This window comes from Carassius auratus, chromosome 24 (genome assembly GCF_003368295.1).
Source record: "Carassius auratus strain Wakin chromosome 24, ASM336829v1, whole genome shotgun sequence".
NCBI lineage: Eukaryota > Metazoa > Chordata > Actinopteri > Cypriniformes > Cyprinidae > Carassius > Carassius auratus.
This window is the reverse complement of record NC_039266.1, coordinates 12,566,313-12,594,304: the sequence shown is the minus strand read 5'-3', so window position 1 is coordinate 12,594,304 and position 27,992 is coordinate 12,566,313. Positions and strand designations below refer to the sequence as shown.

General features: G+C 35.8%; 2 protein-coding genes across 2 annotated transcripts in view; one reads left to right on the top strand and one right to left on the bottom strand.

Annotated features, from left to right (window-relative positions):
- Nucleotides 1-27,992, top strand: part of trpa1b (transient receptor potential cation channel, subfamily A, member 1b) — a 170,373-nt gene that overhangs the window by 74,463 nt on the left and 67,918 nt on the right. Inside the window, exon 4 of the mRNA XM_026201071.1 lies at nt 12,523-12,582. The gene's annotated coding sequence lies outside the window, so the exon portion shown is untranslated. The remainder of the gene's footprint in view (nt 1-12,522; nt 12,583-27,992) is intronic.
- Nucleotides 1-27,992, bottom strand: part of kcnb2b (potassium voltage-gated channel subfamily B member 2b) — a 107,469-nt gene that overhangs the window by 71,037 nt on the left and 8,440 nt on the right. The gene's annotated exons all lie outside the window — the stretch shown is intronic.

Sequence of the window (27,992 nt, the reverse complement as noted above, 5' to 3'; positions counted from 1 at the left end):
TTTTTTTATTTATGAGGTGATTTTCAACCTTGAAGCCTTTCTGTTGTAAAACAGCAGCAGCTGCAATTTCACAAACATTCTGGATGTTTGATAGCTCTGGATAAATGAAATGACATTTGTTACACAAATAACAAAAGGAATATGTCAGATTAATGTAGAAGTCATAATTTCAGCACGCACAGTGTCATTATTGGACATGCTCGGAGGGTAAACATTTGTGAGCATTTTCAGTAATCCCTGACGGAACACAAGATTATGGCTTTTACAGAGAGCCAAGCCCAAACACACAGAAGCTGGATCCTCTCTAAAGAAGACATGAAAACCGTTTCTCCATGCGTATTTCCTCTGTTAATCCTCATTAAGGGCCCACGTTGAACACACAAGCATAAAAGGCCTTCAGGAGGCAATGAAATTGCTGCCGCTGCCCATACATGCATGAAAGGCATGCAAAACAAAAATGACAACATTTTTATTTTTTGGGTGAACTATCCCTTTAAATTGAGTACTGAAACTTTTATCCATATACTGTATGCTGAACCTCAGGCAAATAAATAACAGGTCCATCCATATTTCATAGTTCCTCCTGCAGTGCAATCTAAATTCTCCTCTGCTACTCGTGCAGCCCTACACGGGGCATGTGGCGTGGCTAACTCAGGGATACGGATTGACACGGGGCCCAATCAGCGCATCAAGGGAGGAGGACACTGTACAGTTCATGTAATGACCGTATGAATTATGTATGGACCGCAGCAGGGGAGGAGATGGAGGAAGTGCAGCTAAGGGTGAGGTGGGGAAGATACAGAAACTATAACTAATATGAGTTTTCCATCCTTTCTACCTTTTTTGTCTTCTCTAAGGAGCAGAAGCTCTTTTAATATCAGTTTTATTCATCCCAAAGTGAAAGAAGGGCACAGCGCCAGCAGTCTCTCAATAAGACTGTCATTGTTGTATTTCTTGAGCGGGCACCTCGAACAGCCCACATAAAAGCCAATGATGAAGTTGAAAGTGGTTTATCTCACACCATTACTACTCGAGCTACCAAAAGATCAACAATGGATCAAAGTACAAATTGTCCAGTGTTCTGTTTTTAAAACTGAAAGAAATGATTACTCAATAAATGCAGTAGGTTCCAAAAGCCTCCAAAACTATCTATCTATCTATCTATCTATCTATCTATCTATCTATCTATCTATCTATCTATCTATCTATCTATCTATCTATCTATCTATCTATCTATCTATCTATCTATCTATCTATCTATCTATCTATCCATCTTTGTTTGCAAGGTTGCATATTGTCAGTGTAACAGTTACTTGATCTAAAATATGAAATATTACCTAACCTCATTCCTTATTTATAAAAATATAAAATAATAAATGAAATAATAATTATATTTATTACTGAAATCGTATTTTTAATATGTAATTACTGTGCATCTTGAAAAGTTTTTGCTGATTTGACAAAAAAATAAGTAACAATAAATCATAATTTAATGATACTGAGTTAGAAAATATCAGTAAAAACTTTTTCATCCCTATGGTATGTAAAATATTTATATGTATCAGATAATCTATCTATATCTATAATGCACTTACTAAAATAAAAACAATCAAATGTCAGAATTTTTTTTAATAACAAAACAAAGTATTCAACATGTACCATTTAAATTTCAATCTGCAAAATTTTATGAATAAAAAAAAAAAGAAAAGAAAATCACAAAATCTGTAACAGAAAATATTCGGGGCCATGTTTCCATTTTCTTCTGTCACTGGCCATAATTCTAACCTGCAAATAAGAATTAGGCACTCAATAATGTGTTTTGGATCATTCATGCACATGGAATTGGCTAAGATTTGAACTATTTAACCTGGCTCAGAGGAAGATAGGAATTGTGTCTTGTGGCAGTTTTTCTGGTGATTAAGGAATGATGCAAGACGTATTCACCTTACAAACAGTTGTCAAAGGCAACGCTATTTTTGACATTATCTTTGGAATCAGCACCCCAAAATCAGTTATTACAAGTATTAGATTTTATTCAGCAAATATAATGGTGAAAAATATCCTGCCTAAATGTTTACACAAAATATTGAAAATTACATATAACATTAAAATATAAATTTATAGACAGACAGATGGATACTGTACATAGGCACATTCATTTAGTGAGGTACATGCACTTCCCATTACCTCATCTCTTATTTGATGGTGTGTGTTTAATGAAATCCTTGTGAAACAGCTCCACTAATCATAAAGTTGCTAATGGTGTTTTTTATAGTGGTACAACATATGCAGTGGGATCTGATTGCACAGAATTTCTCATTAGAACTGCAGGAGCTTCTTATATATTTATTAACTGAATTAATCATCTATGAGCTATGATGCTAAAATTGCATAATATTAAATATACTTTCAAACTCTAAATGCTCAGCAGTTTAGTTTGCTTGAGCACTTTTAAGTTACAGCCATGCATAGTTGACTAATAAATTGACGTAGCACTCCCACAGAACTGAATTAAAAGCATACATGTCTTTGGAGGAAGTGATTTATCATCTAAACCATGGCGATTTTGGCTCGTGCAAGCTAGAAATACAGTGAATGAAACCTATGAATCATGAACACACAGTGGATGCCATGTAGGGAATGCCTCCTCATGAGGTCATGCTACTTCTGCATGTATACATCTCAGTACTGTTCATTTTCTCACATGAAACAAGATTTAATTGGTTTGAAGAGGAACACCGGCGTGTAACAGAAAGCTTTACAGCCCATATCCACTCGCTCCTGAAATGGTAGCGGCTCTCACTTTGCAGCAGGTTTCAAATGCATTTGCAGTTTTGCTTTCCAGCAAACGGCTCCGCTGGTCAGCAGGGCTTCCTCCATTAGTGCATAAGACGCGACTGTGGTGTAAATCATTTATTGCGTTCTCAAGTTTGCTGTGTTCCGATAGCAGTATGGCAGGAGATAATGAGATTGTTCGCGGAGCAAGGCGGTGCTCAGAGCCAATGTCTTAATGGTAAACACACATGGGGAAGCCCAGGTGCAGCCATCTGCGCTGTTCAGTAGCACAGTAAATACTGACAAGATGCATGTATACTCATGGGAGGGATGGGACACTGGCTTACCCTCGACAAACAACACCCACGCACCAGTAACAGAAGACTGGCAGAGATTTCTGCATAAATAATAACTTCATATTTCCAAAATGATGTACAGAGATTTTGTTTCACTAAAATGAACCAAGACTAATTCACTAGAATCAATCACAATTCCGTAATGCTACATTAGAGAGAGAGAGAGAGAGAGAGAGAGAGAGAGAGAGAGAGAGCATTTAGAATCAAACTTTCTAACAATACATGAGAATTGCTTAGGATGAACAAATTCAATAGAATGAACCAAAATTGTCTCACTCTTACATATGAAAAACTGAAATTATTCACTATATTGTATAAAACAGTTTAACACCACATATGATAATTAGAACTGATTAAGTACAATGAATCAAACTTTCTCATACTACATTTAAGAGAGAAAACATTCCAGAAAAAAAATTCTAGAATTAATTAAACAACACTAAATGTAAGAGTGAGGATTATTCATCACAAACTGATTCACTAAAATGAATCGAACTGTCTAGTGAGAGGATTCTTTAGGATTAACCAATTTACTAGAATTAACCAAACTTTCCAAAACTACATTTGAAAAAAAACAAAAAAAAAACATTCTGATTCACTAGAATGGATAACATTTTTTAATGCTAAATATGAGAATCAGAACTGATTCACCAGACAGAACTAAACCTTCAAACTAGGGGTGTCGCGATATTCAGAACAACAATTATCGATATCGTGTTAATTAAGTTTGTGATGATATAATAGTGCAAATATCCTTTATGTATTTAATCCCATTCTATTAACCAATGTCTTTGCTTCTGACCTTCGATGATCCAGTTAAAGTATACTAATAAGCAAAAATATACTCTAGACAAACATTTGTGTATCGTTTTTATTGCTTAAGTGTGTTGAATTGTCTTCTTCTGCATTCTACTGTATGGATGTAAATTTACTTTCCCTTCAGCCTGAGGCTTATTCATTTCAATTTTGGTGTGAAAAGGCCAAAAATATTACTTTTTTTTATTTTAAAAACAAACAAGCAACTATCGTAAATATCGGAATTAGTTACTTTTTTTATGAAGTAATGCTATATTTTAGTGCATTACTTTAAAAAATATATTTTCCCAAAACTGTATATGAGAATCAGAACTGATTCACTAGAATGAACCAAACCTTCCAACAACATACAGTATATGAAAATCCTTTCTGATTCACTAAAATGGATTCAACATTTCAGTGCTACATATGAGAATCAGAACTGATTGAGTAGAAAGAATCAATTTTCCAATGCAACATTGAGAGAAAGGACATTTAGTTTAACGAAAATTAATCAAACTTTCCAACACTACATATGAGAAACAGAACTGATTCAATAGAATAAAATACATTTTTAACACTTCATGTAAGAGAGAAGACTGTTAAGTAGGTATTGATTCACTATAAATAAATATTTTCAACACTAAAAATGAGAAACAGTATTAATTCACTAGAATGAATCAAAGTTACCATGACTCTATATAAGAAACATAACTTATTCAGTAAAATTAATCAAATTTTCCAACGCTATATGAGAAGGCTGTTTAGGATGAACAAAATAACTATGCTGCATATATGAGCAAAGGCTGTTTAGAACAATTCAGTTCACCAGAATGAGTAACTTTCCAAATCATATATGAAAGTGAGAATCATTTGGTTCACTATAATGAATCACATTTTCAAATGTTACATAATATAGAAAAAAAAGATTCTTTAGAATTAACTGATTTGCTACAATGATTTGAACTTCCTAATAATATTGCAAAACTAGAGTATTATTCAAATGCCAAAGTTACAGCCCTGGTGTCCTTTGCCAACTTTAGGACGTCATTCTAATCTCTTTATCAGTGTTATAAACCTAGTTGTGCTTAGAGAAGCAACACAGAACTGCATATAAAATAATAAAGGTTACAAATTGCACTGGCCTTTTCCTGTTTCTCATAATTGCTGCCATAATCTCTTCTGCGGTTACACCACATATGTCAAAGGGTGTGGCGAACAAGCACTTAAAAGCCTGAGAGAGTCAAGCGGGAAAATAAGCAGTGAAACCGAGAGACATGGTCTCCTGGGCGGCTCGCAGCCTCTCCGGTCTTGTTTTGGAAAGATAGGAAGGCATGTGGTATCTCATCTCATCAGAAGCCAAGCTTTTCCTTTTTTATCTCTGTTATTTTTTTTTCTTTCTGGGGAAAATCAATTAACACTGTATCATGGGCACATCAAGTCTCGTAATCCCTCAGTCAGAATTTAAGCATCTGTCAGCCAATGCGACTGAAGCCCCACAATCAACGACATAAATCAAAAGAAGCTCTGGGTATTAGGTGTCATTGGGAAAGAGGTAAAAATACATAACTCACAGCGGACACAGGTGTCTGTGTCAAATGCCAGCGCGAGGAGCGAAAGCGCGACTAGAGAGAGGGAGAAAGGAACTGAACACGTGTTCGCTCATATAAAACGTCCATTAATCACAAGCTGTCCTCCGTGCCTCGCTTGACAAATGGACCTGGAAAATGATGGTTACTGCAAAAAGAAGACACGTCAGCATGAGTTACTCTCCCGCTCGTGACTATGATGTCAAATTAATATTAGGCACAAAAAAGAGGACCTGAGCTTCTAATCTTTTTCTTAATGCATTACGTTATTAAAAAGCATGTGACTCAGGTGATGGAGGCCCATCGGCACACCCTTCTCTATATTTCATATCGCATTGATTTTACTCCAGACGACCTAATTGGCTCAGTTTATTGATTATGAGGAACTGTGGCGGACAATTATTTCCGAAACTTACAACTCACCTTTGCATGAACACACAGTGTAATGTCATTATCGTAAAAACCCTCTCTCGTTTCATTAAAGGATGTTGTAATCTATCTGGCTGAGACTTTCCCCCAGCATTTAGTGTTTTATAAAGAATAGTAATGTATGATGAGGGGAAGAAGGTGTGTGGGTGGTTTTATTTTGGGACATGGTGGAGCCACAAGTCAATTGCCCTTTACGACCCGGGCCACAAAAACCTGAATCTGCGCTAAATCATTCTGCGATGTACAATACATCTGCAGAGCATGTAAAACACAGCCAGGTTAGGAGTCAAGATCTGCCGTTTGATTCCACATGTTTTTGGTGATCAGTGTAACGAATTGATTTGCTTTATTAGTGACATAAAAAAGTGCCAAGTTTTAAATATTATTTTTCAATATAAAAAATTATAATATTTGAACCATTAAGCCTCGTTCACACCAAGAACGATGACTATAAAGATAACTATAAAGATAACGATATTAGCGTCCACACCAGTGAACGATATCGTCTGTTTATTCTGAGGTTGCACATGCGTCTGCCGCTTTAAATCCTCGAGCTCGTTATAGCAGGATGGATTCTGATTCGAAGTCAATGTTTGTATCGTTCATCAGTTGGAAAAAAAATCGTTCTGAAAATGATTCCAACGATACCGTTTCTCTATACCTTTATCGTTATAGTTGTAGTGTGGACTCCGCTATTCTTTAATATTGAGAACGATTTTTAGAACTAGCCTATATCTTTACCGTTATCTTTATAGTTATCATGCTTGGTGTGAACGGGCCTTTATAGTGAAATTATTTTATATATTATAATATATTATATATTATTATTTCAATATAATATATATAGACATGCAGACAGATAGACAGACAGACAGACAGATAGATGTGTATGACAAGGAAAAATAGTTTGTGTGTGGTTTAATTTCGGGAAGTGGCAGAGCCACAGCCAATTGCCCTTTACGACCTGGGTTGCAATAACCAGGACCTGCACAAAATCATTCAGATGTACATCCGCAGGGCATGTATAGACACAGCCAGGTCGGGCATCATGATCTGACGTTTGATTCCACACGTCCTTGGTGCTCATTCAGTATTCAGTGCATCCAATGTTAGAACGCTTTATCAGTTGAACTCGATGTTTGTTCATTATTGACGCCGGCGGCTGGATAGCAGCACAATCGGGAAAGCAGACTTCAATGTAACACCGCGCGTACAGTCGGTGAGTCAGGGAGAAGTGGTGGACTGCAGGGATGACATCACAATACACGGTGCTCTGATGTATTCATATTACCTTGACATTCGGCGCAATACAAAGACTTTGGTTGGAAATGCCAGAGAACTGGAAAGTGAATGATAAAAGTGCCACGGGAGGGAGGAGTCAAGGTTAGGTGACTGCAATATGGGGAGACGGAGAGGAAGGGAGGGGGCGACGGGTTAAAAAAAAAGTATAAAAGGGAGAGAAAAAAGCAAGAAGAGAGAGAATATAGAGTGAGTGAAATACTAGAGGGTCGTTTGAAGTATCACGCAGTCTGCTCACATCTCCAAAACACAACGCGCTAAAGCTGACCGCGGCATAAACACAGTTCCAGAACACCCACGGGGAAGTCTGCATGGGACTGATGGAAATATCTGGAATATTTGTGAGATCTGTCATTGGCTCTATAACATCAGCTGTATTTATGTAAAACGCTGCTTCTGAAGCTACATGTTGGATGAATACTCACACATTAGAAGGGTCAATGGAATAAAATACAATGAAACACAGTGCTGTGATTTTCTTCTCATGTTGGTTCTTGTGTGGCTGTGAATACATTTGAATGCTCTAACTACTGTACAAATAGTAATAATAATTTGATCAGTGTAAACAAACATTCTGGTCCAGAAAGATCAAGATGTTTTCGTCTTGGCACCCAGGAATCCTGTGTCAGTTTTGTAGTCGACGTATCCCTGCTGAGAATGCTAGTACCACTAGTAAACAGCATTTATGTTGTATTTTGGATGGTGATGTGCTGGTTTTCTTATCCGGTTTCTTAAAGGGTTAGTTCACCCAAAAAGGAATATTCTGTCATTAATTACTCACCATCATAACGTTCTGAACCTGTAAGACCTCCATTCATCTTTTGAACACATATTAAGATATTTTTGATGAATTCTGAGGGCTCTCTGAACCTCTCATAGACAGCAATGTAATTACCATGATCAGGGTCCAGAAACGTAGCAAGGAGATTGGTGAAATAGTCCATGTGACATCAGGGGTTCAACCATGAAAACAAAAATAACGACTTTTCTCAACAATTCGTCACTCTGGTGTGTGTCAGCCACGTCATACAGTTTTTGCGTTATGATTTGAAAGAAAACAATGTATCCGTGTGATGCAGCTGACACAGACTAGCATATGCTGTTTACGTTTATGATCCCTTTAAATAACAGGAAGCTCTTGGTCAAACAGCTTTATATATATATATATATATGAAATCATAAATAATTTTACAATTTTTATTTCTGTTTAGAATAATAATCATAACAATAACAATAATAATAATAATGCAATATTTTAAATAACACTTTACAACAACAGCAATAATAATATTGTTAATAACTGAATACTTCTATTAAATAATACTTTTCAAATAATAATAATAATAATAATAATAATATTTAGTGAAATATAATGGAATATTTTTTACATATTTTGTATTTCATATAATAATAATAACAAATTGTTAGTTGTTTAATTTGATTAAATGTTACAAATAACAATTATTTTAAAATAGTAATATATTACAATTTCTATGTCATCACATTACATTATATAATAATTGATTATTATTATTATAAGTTTTATTGTAATTATGAATAATTTAAATAAACTCTTTTATATTATTTATACAGGCAAAATAATCTCAATCCAATACTTGGCTTTACTTGTATATTAAACAATGATACACAACAATCACCAATAATTTTTTTATACTATTTAATAATTATTTTAACTAATTTGTTTTAATTGACTACTTTTAATATTTTCTCTTAATACGACTGACTAAATGCATAATCTGTATCTTTTACTACTTTATCATACTGTATGAGCAACCTGTCGGTTACTCTAATGAAGTCTCACAGTTAGCTGTTAGTAATATGTGTTTTATTCACTAAAACAACATCAACAACAACAACAACAACAGTTATTTGTTCATTAATTGGACTACATTGGTTCAGTTCACTGTAGATACATTAGTTATGTTGTGGTGTCATTGACTACATATTGCAGGAAATGGTAAGCTCTATTGCTTTTAAACGTACTATGGATATACATTTTGACTCGACTTACTGGTAAGGTGTTTTTATTTCAACAGAAATGTTCAGTATTACAGAAATATGTGTTTGAAAAATAGACATAATGGACATAAATAGTCCAACAAATAATACATTCTTCAATGAAGAGATGCCATTTCTTATGCCAAAAATAAAACTAATGCTGTCAACACATTGTCTTCAAAGACTTACACACCTGCCAAGTGTAAAATAGGCAATTCTTGCCTTAAACAAGGTCATTCTAGCACATTTAGTCACCAAGTATTTGACAGATTTCCATCAGCAGAAAGTGTGCTGAGCCGTCAAACAGATGTACATGCACTTTTCTGCTTAACTTTGGCAATCTTCTCATTTAAAGAAGCCATCAGGATAGACAGAAGTCAAAACTGACTATGATAGCCCCACAGCAACTTACGTCTTTGATAAGAAATCAACAGCCATTAGGCAAGTGCTATCTGTAACATCAATTTCATATCTAAAGCCAAGGCTGGGGATAAGCTGCGATGGGCCAAGTACGGGAACAAAAACCGCTCACCAAAAACTCTCCCTCAAGACTTTGTAAAAGAAGGGAAATGCAAATGAACTTATATGCAAGAGCAGCTGAATCCTCCCTGCAGTAGCTGGATTTAACAACCAACGCCTTTCATTTCACATTTGTGATGTTGAGGTTATAGTGATGGAATACGGTTATTTTTGTGCCTTATCTTATTGAATATGCATTTTTAGGACTTCCCCTTTCAGATGCAAAATTTATGGGAGAAGAGTATTGAAATGAATCATGCAACTCAATTTACTAATGTTTGTGCTCGTCAATTTGCTGGTATTTGCACCACTATTAAACACCCAAAAAAGCATGTCTTAAAGAAGGCGGTAATTTGCACTGCTCCTCTGTGTTCTTTAATGTGCACTTTGTTATTAAATCACCTACGCAATTTTCCCATCTTCACTTTTATGGAATTGCGCTCTAATGTTAATTCACCCTGTTTAGTAAATCTGGTCTTTTGATAAATTCATGAAAAAAGTTTTTTTATAAATTCTTGTATATACTTGCACTTTTCTATAACTGTCTTTTCCACCACATAATTTATATTTCCATTCATGATCATGACTTTCTGAGCACACATTTACAGAATGGCTATTCAATATGTCATTACCAATGCGATATGCATTATATAAGAAGACCAAGAATGAAAACACAACCTTAATGAGCAGCCCTTAGTAGATATTTTGGTCAGAGGCTGTTGAATCCACTGAAATATGATAACAACAGGTGGAAATCATGTTAGGAGTTGCCAGGTTCCCCACCTCATAAGGGGATTGGCATTGATCAGGGAGCTCTATGAAAGGCCAGGCCTCAAGACACAGCCGGGTGTCCTTTCCTCTTTGAGAACTTTATATCTCGTCCTCCCCACGACACCACCATTCTGCCAAGTTCACGTTAATTAACTGCATACTCCGTGAGCATAATCACATTTTTCAAAACAGTCTTCTTATCAGCAGACCAATGGCCTGAATCATGTTTTTCTGCACGTTTTATTATCCATTACCTACAGTACATGTCTCCTTCATCCCTCATCCGTGGTCAAGTCAAACAAAAAATCCACTGTCACATACTTATTAGCCAAATATAAAGAGCACAGGGGGCGGTTCCGCCTCATTTTGTCAAATATCACTTGAAAGAGAGAGCAATACATGTTAATTTCTGGATTCTCAGTTGATGTGATTATTTTAACACAGCCATTTTTCCATGGGGCAACAGAAAACACTTCATAAAAGTAGCAGATGGGCATCCCAAAAAATGTGGTGCTGCACCCCATGAATTTCACCAACAGCCCTGCTGAAAATGTATAATGTGAAAAAAATAAGAAAGATGTGACAAGTATTTCTTCAAAATTATATGAAGGTGATCACACAGCCAACTGCCTACTACTGCCTGTGGATGGAATTCAAGGTTGTCTTGGTTACTTCTTTTTCTCCTTTCACTGAATGTCTAAAAATAATGTCCAGCTCTCGACGAGGAAGACGGCTGCACCGTGTTCTGCAGAATAAGTAAATCATTACATCACCAGCAATGGTTTTGTTTTGAAAAATCTCAAACGCACTCCTGATAATTTACAGAATAGAACAAGCACAAACCAGTAAAGACGCAATGGAAAATTCCCAGCTGAACCAAATATGAGCATCCAAACGTTAGAAAAAGTTCTTTTTGGAGCCCCTGGCGCTGAACAGATGCCGTTTAAACACTTCTGCAACAAGCTAGGTATTGTAAACAAGCTGTACATAAACATTTGCTCTGTCCCAAAACATAGAGAGCTGTGAATTTTCATAGCATTGTTCATGTGCTCCAAGGTAATTTCAAAAGGTAGACAAGTTCATTATGCATTATTTATTATCCTAAAGCAGTATCGCATATATGCTTCACAGAGAAGGCAATCCCAGAATGCATTGCAAGGAGCTTAGTGAAGGTACATATGGCAGACATGGCTAGAGAAATGTCACATTTATTTTAAGATTATAATTCAAATTTTATTTAATGAATTTCTATAAATAAATACAAAAATCAACCTAACATTTGTACATATAGTAAGCCTATAGGTGCGTCCCAAATTGCGTACTTATGCACTTTTCTATGACATTTTGTAGAATAAATAGTGGGAGTAGTGCGTTCACAGTGAAAATTCCAAAACGGAAAAAGTGCACGTTAAACACCTGGATGATGCACTTAAATAACCGAAAAAACAAAGTGTGGAATGTTGAACACTTCATGCACTCAACTGTCGCAGTTTTAATTACGTTATGAAAAGGGAGGGGCGATTCACGATAATGAATGACAAAATCACTACATTGTTGAGTACATAGTGCATAAGTACATAGTGTATGAGTGCATAGTGTATAGTGCGTCATTTGGGTCGCAGCTTATATGTTGTGTTGTTAGCTTCGCAAAATGAAAATGGAAATTTCAACAACAGTCGGGATCCAGAAGTTAAAATTTCAAATTTCAGCCATTAATTACTCACCCTCATGTCGTTCACCTGTAAGATCGATGTTCATCGTTGGACCACAAATTAAGATATTTCTGATGAAATCTGAGAGCTTTTCCTGCATAGACAGAAAATGCAACTGACACATTCAAGGCCCAGAAAGTTAGTAAGGACATTATTAAAACAGTGGTTAAACCATAATGTTTTGAAGCCGCGAGAATACTTTTTGAGCACAAAGAAAATAAAAATAACAACTTTATTCAATTATTTATTCTCTTCCAGGTCAGTCTCTTTATGTGTTCTGAAGACGAACGAATGCCTTACGGGTTTGGAGCAATGAGGGTGAGTAATAATGACAGAATTTTCATTTTTGGGTGAATTTTCCTCGAAGTATAAAGTCTAGTAGCTTTGTCCTTTTGTCCGATTTTCACTTGTGTGTTTGATTCAAATCAATGTTTTTAATGTTGCGATTCACATTATACTTGGTAGTTTTTCCTCATGGTTTATAACTCTTACATTAAGACTTTTTTTTTAAATCCCTATGCGAAAAATACAGTAAAAGTGGGCAGGCACTGTTGCTTGCCAGTCAAGTCTTCCATGCAGAGCACTATACATAGTATGTGACACATGGAAATGCTGCCTATATAGAGCAATCCAAATCACCAACTCTGACGTCCCATGACAGTTAGGATGCTAAAAGCAGCAAGGGAGATCAATACGTTTTTTAAACATGACTACTGTCTTTCAAAGTAGTTTTGCAGTAATTTAGCAGAGAACATATCTTATATCATATACCTTGTATTCATTCTTTTCAATAGTAAAATTTGTTTTGTTCTTCTATTAAATAGAACTCTTGCTGTAAAGCCATTGTTAATAATCTCTCAGCGACTACTACAGAGTGTGACAATATCCACTAGTGACAGAAAGGAGCCGATCATATCTGATTAAGCAACACATTGTTATTAAAATCCTTCCTGTCTGATGACCTATCTGCTATTTTATGCTTCTAAGCCCTTCGTGAACAGCGATGAGCAGCCACAGCAGGTGATGATTCAGCTGACGCACACACATCAGCATGCCTGGAGTGGCTCAGCTTACCTCTCATACTGATCTCAGATCAGCCCTTTAATTATACTTGGGCATGTAAACGGGCTGGCTAGTCCAGAACGTGCCTGAAAAGGCAACTGCTATTAAAAGTGGCTTTGTTTTACCGCCAAAAACTTCTGTGGCCTGATGCCACTGAGCAGATTTACCATATGAACCTCGTTCCTTCTGTGCTGACACAGGGATCATGGGTAATGCCTTTCAGATTGGTTTGCTTTAGAAGTGTCCTGCCCTCCCCGTCGGGTTGACATAGCAAGGACATTCCGGTGCGGTGCCCCGCTAATGGACTCTTTCCGCAAGGTGCTGCACCATGAAGAACACATTAGATATCATCTGCGCCGGCTAGTGGAGTGAAGCTCGGCGGGAAAAGCCCTGCTGTAACTGCCTGGTGTTCATTTCTGCTGAGAATAGAGCATTGTGAGATATGCAATGATAAACGTCTTATAAGATAACATGCACATTGTGTTGAAGGCTAAGACAGAGTTTGAAACCAAACGAGGGCTGTCAATATTTCACTTTCAGTGATTCCTGACTTTACTTCCTGATCTTAATATTAAATAATGTGTACACACATATGCAACAAATATGCTTTTGCTGCAGTTGTCTGATGGTCCTCTCAGTAATATTTGGGGCAGGGGGGAAATCAAGATACACAACCGTTGAAAGGTTTTTCTGTTTCATTGAAAGCAATTAAAGTTTTATTCAGCAAGCATGCATTCAATTGCCCAAAGTGGCGAAGTGTCAAAACATTTATGATATTACAAAAAATATTACAAAAGTAAATGTATGCACATATTTTTTTTTTTTACATACCATGATACCATAGACATATACTAGCTTCCTAATATGAATTATTTTTTTCCTGTGTATAACTTAATATGTTTAAAACTTAATAGTCCTGTGTCTGCTTTTTGGTTACACCTCTGTGTCAAACATTCTACATATTAAACATTACTTCCAGTCAGCATTACACTCCATCTATGTGATCTTTAATTCAATATTATGCCTTTTTTCAGAATAAATGGTAAACAAAAATGATCTATTGCATCTACTACTGCAGTCTAATTCTGACTTATTGCGGTGGAAACTGAACTTAAAATAGAAGGATTACCACAGGCACGCCACTCATTGCCTCATTTGCTTAAGACGTCTTAAAAGGAGGCGTCAGAAGGAGTTAAGTGACTTGCACTCGTGAGAAGGAATCATGTCACTCAGAGTTTAATGAGGTGAAGAGAGACACCTGAGGTACTCATCCACCAAACACGAACACCATTTCGCGAAACACTCTTCAAACGCTCATCTTTTTGTTGAAAACACGACCGTTTGGATTATTTTTTCTCTAGATGTAGTTGAGGGCCAGGCAGCAGTCTCACTGAGATGGTAGGACAGACGATTTAGCTGAAACAGCTAGCATAGCATACAGGCATCACCAACAATCGTTTCATCTCGCATATTTCTTTGTGAACCTTTTGACAACATGACACCGTACGCTATTCAGCAGTGTCAGTACTCCTTGGAGAATCTTGGGCTTGTCACCACATTACTTCAGAGGGCAGCACTGCAGTGCTTTGTGGGATATAGAAGATAGGTGTGTGGGTGGAAAGAGGACAGGTAGGAGATATGGCGGAGAGAGACGTGGCAAGAATAACCTCAAGCAGGCAGCTTTAGAAATGGAGACGCACTAAATAAGAGGCAAAGGTGCCAGAGATTCATCTTTAGAACTGATGCAGAAAGACAAGTTATATGAAGATGATAGATACCATCAATATTTGAAGATTATATTGTGAATGTGTCATCTCCCTTTAACTTGAACAAAGGCTGTGTAACAATGAAGCATTAGAATACCATTTTTGCTTCATGAGCCAAATTTGGACATGAAGTGGCAACTCAGAAATAAAGGCAAAAATATTTTTGGTGCCAAAGTGAAAGCATGCAATGGATACACCAATGCATACCGGCCAACACAAGTAAGATCTTTTATTATCATAATTTTTATTTTGTTATGGTCAGAAATAATGACCATTAATAATTGTCCAATATTAAAAAATTTTTTTTTCAAATGAATGAATGGACGAATGGTGCATTTATATAGCACTTTATTGTGTATTGTTGTACACCCAAAGCGCTTTACAATCATGTGGGGGATCTCTCGTCAACCACCATTTTTATTTTCATTTTATTAAAGAAAATTTACAGTATGAAAAATTAAATCTATTTTGAGGTTAGCTAAAGTTTACACTTAAATTTTGCTGAATTGTTAGTATTTTAAAACATTTTATAGTTTAATTGAGTGCAAGATGTCAGAAAAGTCTGAAAAAGATAAGATAAAATATAAATATTAGTTTATTTAGAATTAGAAATGTTGAACTAAACTTAATTTAAGTTGAAATATTAAAATCACTATATCTAAAGCTGAAATAAAAATAAATAGAAATGTATAAAAATAATAATAAAAATGAGAATAGCATTATACTGTATAACATTAAAAGATCCCACTGTATATTAGGTGACCTTAACTACTACTGTATGCATCAAGTACATTGTACAATATGGGATACAAGTAAGGTTAGGGACAGGTTTGGTGGTATGGGTTGGTTTCTGTATGCACATAATAAGTGCAGTGTACCAAATTATTCATTTAAATGTAAGTACATGGGCCACCTAAATTAAAGTGGTAGCCATTACATCATTAATAAATAATAAAATAGCATATAATTAATACTAAAATAACATTGGGCAAATGCATTCTACATGTAAAAACAATTAAATATCAACCAAAACAGAAGAGTTAAAAAAACCTCCAATAGTGGCCAATAACCAATATGACATAGTCATACACTTAGTCCATTCCCCAAAAATAATGTTCTTTTTCTTTCAAACATTCTTTGAGAGGAAGACAGTTTTTCCTCAATTAGCATAAGGTTTCTGGTGCTTGTGGCTTCCTCATGGCAGGCTTAGAACTGAGTCAATCAGGCACAGGGATCAAAACCATGACCTTCAAATCCATAGGTGTTTAAACTTACCCGGCATGGTCTGGGAGGCTTTTAACTTCCCATAATACACCACAATTGACTACAGACAGGATAAACCTCTGACAAATGTTGGATCGCATCCATACAACCATATCTGAAAAGTGTTTATCCCACTACAGAGGAACTATCTCATGATTTATAAAGCTGAAAGCGCTCTACCGTCTATTGTGACAAATTACCTTATTACAAGAATCCTTCAGAGAGTTAGACATGGGCTTACAGGGACTTAAACTGTCCTAAAAAAAAAACAAGAAGACTGACCACCGTTGTCAACGTGGTCTGAACATTTCTCTTTGAAAACACTCCTTCGCTTTCGGTTTGAGTTTTTGTTCATAAACTTCAAATTCTGTCTCACAGCGCTCTGTTGCTTTGTAGTGAATGTCGTTCCCATCAATATTTCAGTGCTCAGATGCTTTCAGTGGAACATACTGTATAAACGCTGACAGATCCAATCTGAAGGCTTCGCTGGACTAAACAAATAATGATTATATGTTGAAATATCTAACACAAGAAAGTAGGGCTGCAACAACTATAAACCTGTAAAAATCAATAATGAAAATAATTGACAATGAATCTAATTATTAATCTAAAAAACATCCATCTGCCAGTTATGGCACTTTACAGTAGTGAATAACTTATTTTTATGGTCAAAACGCATCTGGAAAACAGCACAGAGTGATCTATTGCGGGAAAAGTACACAACCCAAGTTGTCCTAAACATGAGAACAAAGCCTCTTAAGACGTCCCTATCACAATTTTTCTAAATTCATAGTCTACAAAAAAAATTCTACATTTACAGTCGTCTGCCACAAAAGAAGCACACAACCATTATAAGCAAGCAATGTAGGCTTGTTGTTTCTTTATCACCTCACAGAGTTTCGTTATCTTTGAAATAATGGTTTTTACATGTTGGTCACAAAAAATAAAAAAATAAAAAATAAAACCTTGAAGCATTTCTTGCACTACAAAACTATTTAGAAACCTTCTATAGTTACAGTGGCTTTGTCTACAAACCCAATGAGCTCACTTGCAGTCTACTTCCTATATAGGCAGCTATCTACATATACATTAAGCTAACCTAAATGGAACATTAGCGCCTAGTTTGAGACGCTTCTCATAGTTGGCAACTTTTGTTAACTGGCACTTTTGCAAATAACGCCCTTGCAGAGAGATAATGCACAGCTAATTCTTAAATTAGCATGTAGCTAGAAAAGTTACAAAATCAATAAGGAAATGAATATGCAGTGCACATGAATGCTGGGTAAAATATGTGATCCTTAAAAATCTGGGACTATTTCCAAAGCACTTCTGATTATGAATAAACGTATGTTTTCCTCAGCTCTATCAAAATTTGCACATATTAAGCTTAGCTTGTTGGATAGGCTGACCTAAAATGATTACCCACAACATCTCCATTTACAGTGCATAGTGGGATTGCTTTATCCATATAACGTAGACCCAAAGTGGCATACAATTTACTACCAACAGTTTGAGACAAATAAGAGCACACTTACACGTGTTTTAAAATGCTGTTTACAGCTCCCTATGCTTTAGACCTGAACCTATCTTCTTTTTAAACCTTGTGAACCTAGCTGGCTCAGGTTTCTGTGTTCCTTCTGTAGCTTATCTTTAAGACACATGGAATAAAAGGTCAACTCAGGGAACATGTAGTCTCACTGTAATGCAGTATAATTACCCCTTAAGATTTTCCTTGGGACACGGACCAAGTCTCATAGATTTAATCTGATGCACAAAAAAAAAAACATTGATTGCCACCATCAACTCATGATCTCTGTGACAGATAGATAGACTGAACAGATTAGGATAAACATTGTGGGACACTGACCCAGAAGGGCACAAAAGACGATTAATCAGGAGTTCTCCATCCAAAAAAAAACAAAAAACAGTTTGGACCCCAGCTCAATCTGCATTCTGTACCACCACTCATAGACTGCCTGTCAGACATTTTTTAAATGTTTATGAAATAAGTCTCTTTTGCTTGCCAAGGCTGTACTTAGAGCATTTGATCAAAAATACAGTAAAACTGTAATTAGTGATGCACATTTTAACCGATTGTCCTCTAACCAAACATAAGAATTTTGACCAATTAATACAATCAGTTAAATAGTTTAAAAAGTAATTTATTTATTTTTTTTATCACAGTAATTTATTAAAATATTTTCAAAGGTTTGCTGCATGGTTAAAATACGCCACACATATGAATACATTGCGTTTTTTTTAAGAAAAAAATTATATAGATTATTATAGATAATCGGAATTGTAAAAAATGTACTTTTACTGTGTACATTCACAATAAAATTAAATCTTAATGCTTTTGTAAATTAGACCTAAAGGAAAAGGATGCCGCTTTCTTTCATCTTTTGTAAAATTATAAATGTATTTACTGTAACCTATGATCAACTTTATCCAGTTTCATTATATTTTCAAGTTTCTCAAATTACAGTAAGTCAATCACCAGTACGTAGGATTGAAATCATAACTCAAAGGTGAAAAAAATTATGTTTTTATATAAGAAGATGAAAATGGCATCAGTGCATTGTAAATGTGAAATGATCTTCTTTAGTCTGAGTTAGTGACTAATAGCTGTCTGAGTGACAAGGAGAACGTGTATATCAAGGTCATTTTCAGAACATGCCAACTGTTCAGGCTGGTTTGCAGCCCAGAATGAAAGAAAATGCCATTTGAAACTGGCTCATGTAAATGTGAATAAACAAATTCTGAAATAATGATGTCACAGAAATGTTTTTATTGTTTTTGACTTCCACATTTTAAAGCTATAACCTGTATTATCATTGAGAGTATACATAAATATGTGCAAATCAAAACAGAATTAATCACAGACAAAAAATGGAACAGTTGTTGCTGTGCTTGAAAAATCCTTTCAGTATTGTTGTATAATTTATAGACAAAAAAAATAATTCTTGAATCAAGATGTGCTGCTTTAACAAACTGGGAAACCTTACATGAAATCCTTTAGTATTCACCAGTTAAATTCATTGTGCACAGTATAATATAATACAACTTTTCATAATGTAAGTATCTACATGACTATATGCTTTCAAAGAAATAGCTTTTTTGTCGCTTAGGGATTTGGGGGTCTATCTGAGCCCCTTAGTCCTTGCTGATCCAGCTCTGCTTTATCACGATGTCAAACAAATAAGAAAGGCAATATTCTGGCAGTCACTGAATTTAGACCAATAGCCTACTACGGTGCCAAATCCTGTGTGGAAAAACCTGCAGCTCCGAGCGTGTGGGTGGAGACTTACAAGACAAACAGGAAGAACAGAGGAAGAGCAGTCAGATGGCAAAAGTTTACCTTTGCTCATCAAGCATCCCCAGCACACAGATACTGCATCCTCGTGTTATTTACTTGACATTTGCAATGACCCTCAGAAACGGAAATTGCATTATAAGGTCGGTTAAGCAGAGGTTATGGTGTTTTGACCATGATGGGGCACTGGGAGCGACTCTGTCACTCTCTGCCAGATCCGAGACCAAGACCCTTGACTTAAAGCTCATTAGGAGCCGAACGCATCATGGACTGGATCAGGGCGTAGGTTTTTGAGGGCACAGCAGGAGTGAAGGCCCAGGAGAGTAACAGCGCTGTCTACAGGCACAAACTAAATAAACTGTGTGGACATATAATTGACGTTGGCCCACAGTGGCTTGTGCCGCTTGGTGTAACACTCTTAAAGTTGATAACACATCTCTCTCTCCTCTACTGTCCCTCATTGTCTCTCGCCCCACCCTGCAGTCATGCCTTGACCAACTTTTGGCACAGTTTCACCTCTCCTCATTTCTGAATTTCCCATGCGGGTTTTTTACTATGCTTGATAATTATTTTTTCTTTCATTCTTTAAAATAATTTTCCTTACTGTCTAAACTGAATTTGAATTAAGTCCCTCTCTCCTTAAATGCTCTGCACAACAATTATTTTCCTCGACCACTGTTTCTGCTTGGCAGATGGGTCGGTTATAGAGTGGATGGGGCAGTGTAGGTGCCAAGAAAACAAAAGGCGCGTGTAAGTATGTATGAGGGGGCTGCTGGGTAACATCATCTGTTCACATTCTCTCCTGCACCCGTTTGGACTCTCACAGAGATTAATATGATAAGAGATTACAGAAAATACACTGATTACATTTTTTTATTTAAAAGTTTCTTCACCCTATGCAATGAAAATTTATTTTTATACTAATACAATACATGTTATTTTTCTCTATTTTCTTTTTTGGAAAAAAACAGTTACAGTTATGTTCAAATTATACATAAGGAGACAAATGTTAACTGAAAAAAAATATTCCAAAATCGTATTAATATTTTCACAATTTCACAGTACGTGTAATTTTAATTTAAAATACAGTTAAAAAATCTGCACAAGAATTTCCTTATAATTAACTAAAGAAAATGTAAAAAGAAAATGTATTTACAATATAATACATTTACTTTTTTGAAGATTTAGATAATTTTAGAGAATTTGACCTTGGGATGCACGCAGCACAACAAAAGTCTGTGGGTACCAACATAATCTATAAAAACCCAAAACCAAAACCAAAATTACAAAATGTAATAAAATCGTCAATTTATAGTACATTTATAGCAAACAAATCTGCCATGTTTATGTTTAACGTGTCTTGCAAAAGTATTCATACCCCTTCATTTATTTCATGTTTTGTTATGCTGCAGCCTTATGTTAAACTGCTTTAAATTACCTTTTTTTTCAGTTATCAATCTACACTCCATAAGCCATAATGATAAAGCAGAAACAGAACAGTCACAACTTTGTAAATGTATTTTAAAATAAAAAAACTGAAATAAGTGTACTACATAAGTATTAACTCATTACTTAGCTGAAGCACCTTGACAGCCTCAAGTCTTTTTTGGTTTGATGCGACAAGCTTTGCACATCAGCATTTGGCAATTATCTGTCAGGTTAGATGAGGGCAGATGGATATTTTCAGGTTTCTCCTGAAATATTTGATTGGGTGCAAGCTGAAGCTGTGGCTGGGCCACTCGAGGACATTCTAAGGTTCCTTTAGGTGATTTTTTGCAAATTACAAGTGTGTTTTAGTGTGTCTTCACTGAGGAGAAGACTGAATTTGGCCACACCGACATAAAGCCCAAATCAGTGGAGTGTTGCAGTGATGTTTGACCTTTTGTAGGTTTATCCCATCTGCGTATATGATTATGGAGCTTAACCAGTTTGACCATCAGCTCCTTGGTCACCAGTCTAGACAAGTCCTTTCTCCATCAGTTGCTCTGTTTGGCCAGGAGGCCGCAACTGTACACAATGTTTAGTGCTTCTCATAACTATATGAAAATAAGTGTATAATTGTAACAGTTCATTTCTGTAGCTTGGTGAGAGAGAGAGAGAGAGAGAGAGAGAGAGAGATGCAGGGGGACATGTGGAACAGTATTAAGAACCGCAGCTTTAGAATATTGATTTAGAAACTTGTGAATCCATTAGAATCATTAGAAGACAGAATTGTGATTCATAATGAACAGATTTTTACATGCACTTCTAGTTGAAGTATGAAGGGGTATGAATACTTTCGCAAGGCACTGAAAATGTAACTCTTAACACTTTTTGCACATTTTCCTAGTTTCAAATCAAATCTAAAAATATTTAAGGGAATGCATATCAAAAACTGCCCACATATACACCTGAACTTTCTAAAATCTTCTTTTAAATCATTTTTCAACAAACAAGCTACAGACCTTGTTCAAGCATTGTTTTTTTTTTTTTTTTGTTTTTTTGGGCTCAGTAACCATATTTTATTACAGCATTAAAAAAACAAGCTATATTATTAACAATGATAAAGAAACTCCCTTTCTTAAATACTGTTAATATGGTATACGTGATGATAAAAGTCCAATTTTAGTCACAATCTTTCTTTTTCCTTTTTGTTTTATGCAAATTACTGCTCTAAACGATGGTCTTTTTATTCCAAGCTGGTAAGTGGAATTTTGCTCAGTCATTAGTTTAGGACTCACACCCATGCACCAAACCCTTCCAAATCTCCATGGCAACACTGCAAACACTGGGCTTTCTTCACAGAGAGGGGTGAAATATGTAGTTAATTATTATTCCTACTTTTCCTACCCTCTCACTTCCGTTTCAGCTGTTTCGTCTATTTGCTAGCAAGGACAGAAACAACCTGAGGGTTGTTGCCGATATCTAACATGATGTTTAACCGAGACAATTAGTTCATCAATCATCTGCACCACTCCCACTGTGAGTGTTTGTGAAGGATGGGGTCACAACACACCTTCTGCCCCCTGACAATGATCAGCAGCAGGTGGCCCATCACGGCAGGGACACCTCGAGGAGCACATACAGCATCGCAAACATGCCACCAAATATAGAAGTGCCTCATCAGGTGCCAATATGCCACCGTGTCTTCTCTTGCCTGAAAAATGACAGGATGCGCAAGATATCTCATCTTCCCACACCTCGAGAAAACTCAGCTCAGGGGGAGTTACAGAATAACATTTGGTCGTGATGTGTTAGATCATACAAGAGAAAAAAGGACAGAAGTTTGTCTGACAGGATCTCGAACTATAGAGCATGCTTTGACAATGTTCATACAGTCAGTGCTTGGGGCTGACAACTGTATTGAATGACAGGTGTGACTCTCGAATTGGCCTGTTTAAACAGCTACAGACGTTGACCGAATATGAATAATGGAAAATCAAGCTTTTCTGTTTTCGCCTGCAAAAATAGCAAGAGTAAACATCAAAGAACGTCTTCCACAACACCCATTTATCCAGAATGCGATTTTGCATTTAAAAACACGAAAAGCAGCAATTACAAAAAATGCAAGGTCTAGAGATATATTTTTAAAAAGTAGAGCTTCTTTGAACTTGAGTAGCTAGAAATGTGCAAGTCACAACAAAAGATGTGAGTGCAAAAGTCAAACATATGTCTAGTTTACATTAAAGGGATAGTTCACCCAAAAATTTACATTTTATGTTTATCTGCTTACCCCCAGGGCATTTAAGATGTAGGTGACTTTGTTTCTTCAGTAGAACACAAACAGAGATTTTTAAATCAAACCGTTGCAGTCTGTCAATCTTATAAAGGATGTGAATGGGAATCATGGCTAAAACATACAATAAAAAAAAAAAAAAACACACAAACAAAACCAAATTACACCCTGCGGCTCGTAACGATATATTGATGTGTATAGACACAAAACGGTCAGTCTTTTTTACCTCTGATGCACTGCAATGCCTGAACTTTCAATGTTCAACTTGAGGGATAAGTGGCGGTAATGCACTTATAAGTCTGTGATCCGCCATAAAGCAAGAAGAAGAAGAAGACGCCTCACGTGCAGGCTGTGTTTTGAGGAGGCGCTCATAAAGTTCAGACAGTTCAGGCATTGCAGTGCATCGGAAGTAAAAAACAATATAAATAGTGTTCAGGTTCTTGCACAGACCAATCATTTTGTGTCTTTACACATCAATGTATCATCACAAGCCGCAGGGTTTAATTTGGTTTTGTTTGTGTATGTTTTTTTTTTTATTGTATGTTTTTTTTTTAAACACTTACTTTTGTATGTTTTAGCCGTGATTCCCATTCACCTACCTTATTACACTTAATTAACATTATTAAAAAAAGAAAGTTTTACACAGACTAAAGTGCATAAGAACTATAAAGACACACAGCTATCTACAATAAGACCTCATTAGTTAACCATTTACATTCACAATGAACAATAGCTACATTTGCTACAGAAGTTATTAATCTTTGTTAAAAAATACAAGTCTTAGTTCATGTTATCTCATTAAATAATACAGTTGCAACTTTCGATTTTAACAACATGTTATTAAATATTGGAATACCTAAAATTAATGAATGTTCAGAACAATTTTCAATGGAAGTTTGTTAGTTAATGAATTAACTAATGTTAACTGATGAAGCCCTAATGTAAAGAGTGAATTAACAATAAAGAATCAAAACACTTTCAAGCAATATCTAGAGCATGTTTTAGTCCAGATTAAAATGAAAAAAAAAAAAAGTTTGAATATAAATAGCCTATTAAGTCTAAATACTTCAGTATTTGGCACTGTAATGGATATCATAGTGAATGCACAAATCTGAATGACTATTTAAAATTATTTAAATATGTTTTAGAAAGTAGAGCAGCTGCTTTATTTATGGGGTTACAAGGGGAAGGGCTGCATTTTCTGCAGTTTAGCGCCATCTGCTGTCAGAGTTAATGTGCTTTCATTCAGTGCATCTCTCACATGATCTCCCATGTGCTTCTCATGCATGCTAGTTTACATCAGAGCGCACTCTTTCAAGCAGCATACAGCGGTGTTGTGCCTTTTGATCAGCTGATGGGAATAGTATTATGAAAATGCATTCCAAATTCTGAATAATTTGTAATATATAATTATCCACATTATTTAGAAGTGCCCACGATAACAATATTGTGCTTCTTCATTACCGTGATAAATCGCATTACCGAATACCGGCACATGTCTACATACAGTACAATATTTTTTTTTTTTTTTCACAGTCTCTAAGCAATCACTTGTTCAAAAGCGGTGGCTACACAGAGAGTATGCGATTTCAGATGCTGGCAGTCTTCATTCCTCACTCATTAAGGTGTCGCTTGTTGCTACCTACTGGTAATGCGGTGCAAACTGCAGAAAGAGTCTGAAAAATACCCTAATGCACAGACTAAATCTGTCTGTCTAGAACCAGGACTAATTGCATGAAAATTTTATATCTCTGTTTATAACCAAAATACACTTGAACAAATTACACTCCAAAACAGGACTGAAAAGTATATTGTGCTGTGAATTTACTCTTGAATGTATGGAAGTTCAGGTCAAAGTATTCTTTCACAGCAACTGTGATATCTGTTTTATTATAAAACACTTTTTAAAGCACCGTTTTTTAATGCATGTCAGAACTTTTACCAGCGATCAAAATTTTCCACTGAGGGATTCAGTGAATTCAAAAACATTTGTCTTCAGGGCTTCAATAGAGCTAGACCATCACCTCATTTAGAAGAGCCAGACATCTTCATTCAGTTCTTCTCTGTCTAAACGAAGTACTTCAAAATGCAAAATCTGGACTTTTTTGACATCTTTTCCATTAATTAAAAGTTTTCCTCCATCTTGGACATGACTTTGATCTACGTTTTTACAGATGTGAGTTCTACACATATTGCTTAATAAATTATATATTTCTCCACAATAACTTTTCGCAGACAAATCATCAAATTACTGGCATACTTTCATCATCATTTAACATAAAAGCTGTGCTTTCACCACATTGTTGTCTCTGTGTTGTCTTCAGTCACAGCAGCACATAAAATAAAGGCATGGTATGCAATGCCACGGCATCTCATGGGGATGTTATGACATCCGGCCAACGTTTCTGATGCCTCCCCTTAGCAAGCTCCCTTGCCGGGCCATTAAAGCAAAGCACTAAGCGTGAAGCATATTTGTCTTGAGCTTGGTGTGAAAAGTCTTGTTTCTTGTTTTTTACACTTCCATGCTTTTGTAATTACCAGGGCCATTGATTTCTAGGTTATGTGTGAAATAATTAAAACTGCAAATCAGAAATGCCAAGGATCTCATTGGTACAGATCAATGAGTGAAGTCAATAGGAAGAGGCAAGTCCTAGCTTTTTTTTACCCAGTGATATTTCCTCTCTTTCTCTAGTTTAAAATATAGTTCTGCACCTTACATTTACTGCTGTGTCCTTAAATACCTGTCCTGTACAAGCCAAATTGGATCACTTCAGACGCCTTAAGCTCTTGAGATAATCTAAGCTTCCTGAATCATATCCTCATGTCATTTACACTGATTTGTTTGCATCTGATGCTACACATAATTACTCTGCCATTTCCATTACTTGTTCTACAACCTATAACTGCAGCAATTTTTCTGTGCTGAGTAAAAAATGGCCACATAGTTGTACAATCTGCCAATAGTTTTTTTTGTTTTTTTGATGCAAGTGTTTTGAAGTTTAGAAGATTTGAAGTTTATAAGAAATTTATGCTGCTGTTTATTTAATACAATGGAAATTAATTGGGATTAGAGCTTTCAAGCTCCAAAATGGACAAAAAAAAAACACCGAAAACATCATTTTTACTAATGTACTATTTTTCAGGTCTTCTAAAGACATAAGTGCTTTGTGGTAAGAACAGACCGAGTTAAGTCATTGGTCAAAATTCACTTCCATTGAATAAAAAAAGTACATTCTGCTAAACATTTCCTTTTGTGTTCCACAGAAGAAGAAAAGTCATACTGTATGGGTTTCAAATAACATGAGGATGAGTAAATAATTACAAAATAAAGGTTTTATGAGTGTAATTTAATTGTATAGATATGTGAGCCCCACATAAATTGGATTACTGTACATCCATAAGTTGAATGTTAATGTAAAAGCTCAAGCATTAAAAAGCATTACGGAGAGCATTTTGAAATCTAAGCTTTTTTGATCAAATTTTAAATAAAGGGCAAAGTCTGGAACATTGCCTTCAATCGTGATGCTCTGCAACCAATACAAAGCCAGAGGAAACGTTGTTACCCATAATCCAAAGAGTTCTTATCTGATTATGAATGCGTAAAGAGGATTTAGGACGTGGCATCTAAATGTTAGCCTATGCTGATTAGGTCTCTCTGGAAAGTATTATGTAACTACACTAGCGCAGTTTAGAAGAGGGTGCCTTTGCTCTGTAAATGACAGCTGGACCAGAGGGGTCCTCTAATTTAAGGACTGCATGGTGTTGAAAGTCAATTTGGTGTCATGATAATGCTCTTTGAACATCTGATGGGACACACACACACACACACACACACACACACACACACACACAGCCGCAGAGCACAGAAGCAAAGTGGTAAATGACAGCGGAAGTCTATCTTTATAAAAGTAATGACTTTGACAGAAAGCAAAAACTACTGTACTTTGCACGGATGAAAGGTGAGTAATAAATGCTAGATCCACCAGCTGCTTCTTTCCACCACTGATAATAGTGAAGAACCACGTCGACTTCTGACTGAGACTTTCATGGGAACAGACCACAGTCACCTGTTTTCACACACGTGAAGATGTGTGTCAAGCAGACCGGTGTTATAATTTTCTATGAAAGCTAAAAGCAGATACTTAAGTGGACTAACAAAAGTGATACTTAAAAAACAAGCAAAAATACATTCCCTTGAGTCCAAACCCACTTAATAAAGTTTTATTGTACAGGTTTCCTCCCTGTTGTAACCCTCATTTATTAAAAAAGAAAATGCTGACAACACTAGTAAGCCCACCCCTAAGAAATTGAATCTTGATATTAAAATGATCATTCAATAAACAAAAAAATTAATACATACATGAACTTAAAAAACCTTGAAAGTGAACTTAAATACATTTTCATGACTCCGAAACCGACCAAAATAAAATAAAAGTGGTCACATTTTAGGTTTCAAATTTCATAAACCATATTTGTTAAATATGAAAATGCTAATTAACATACCTAACAAGAAATTGAATGTTGCTAATTAAATTAACACACTAAAACACAAACACACACACACACACACACACACAAAAACTAAATTTCTATGAATAAATTTTAGTTT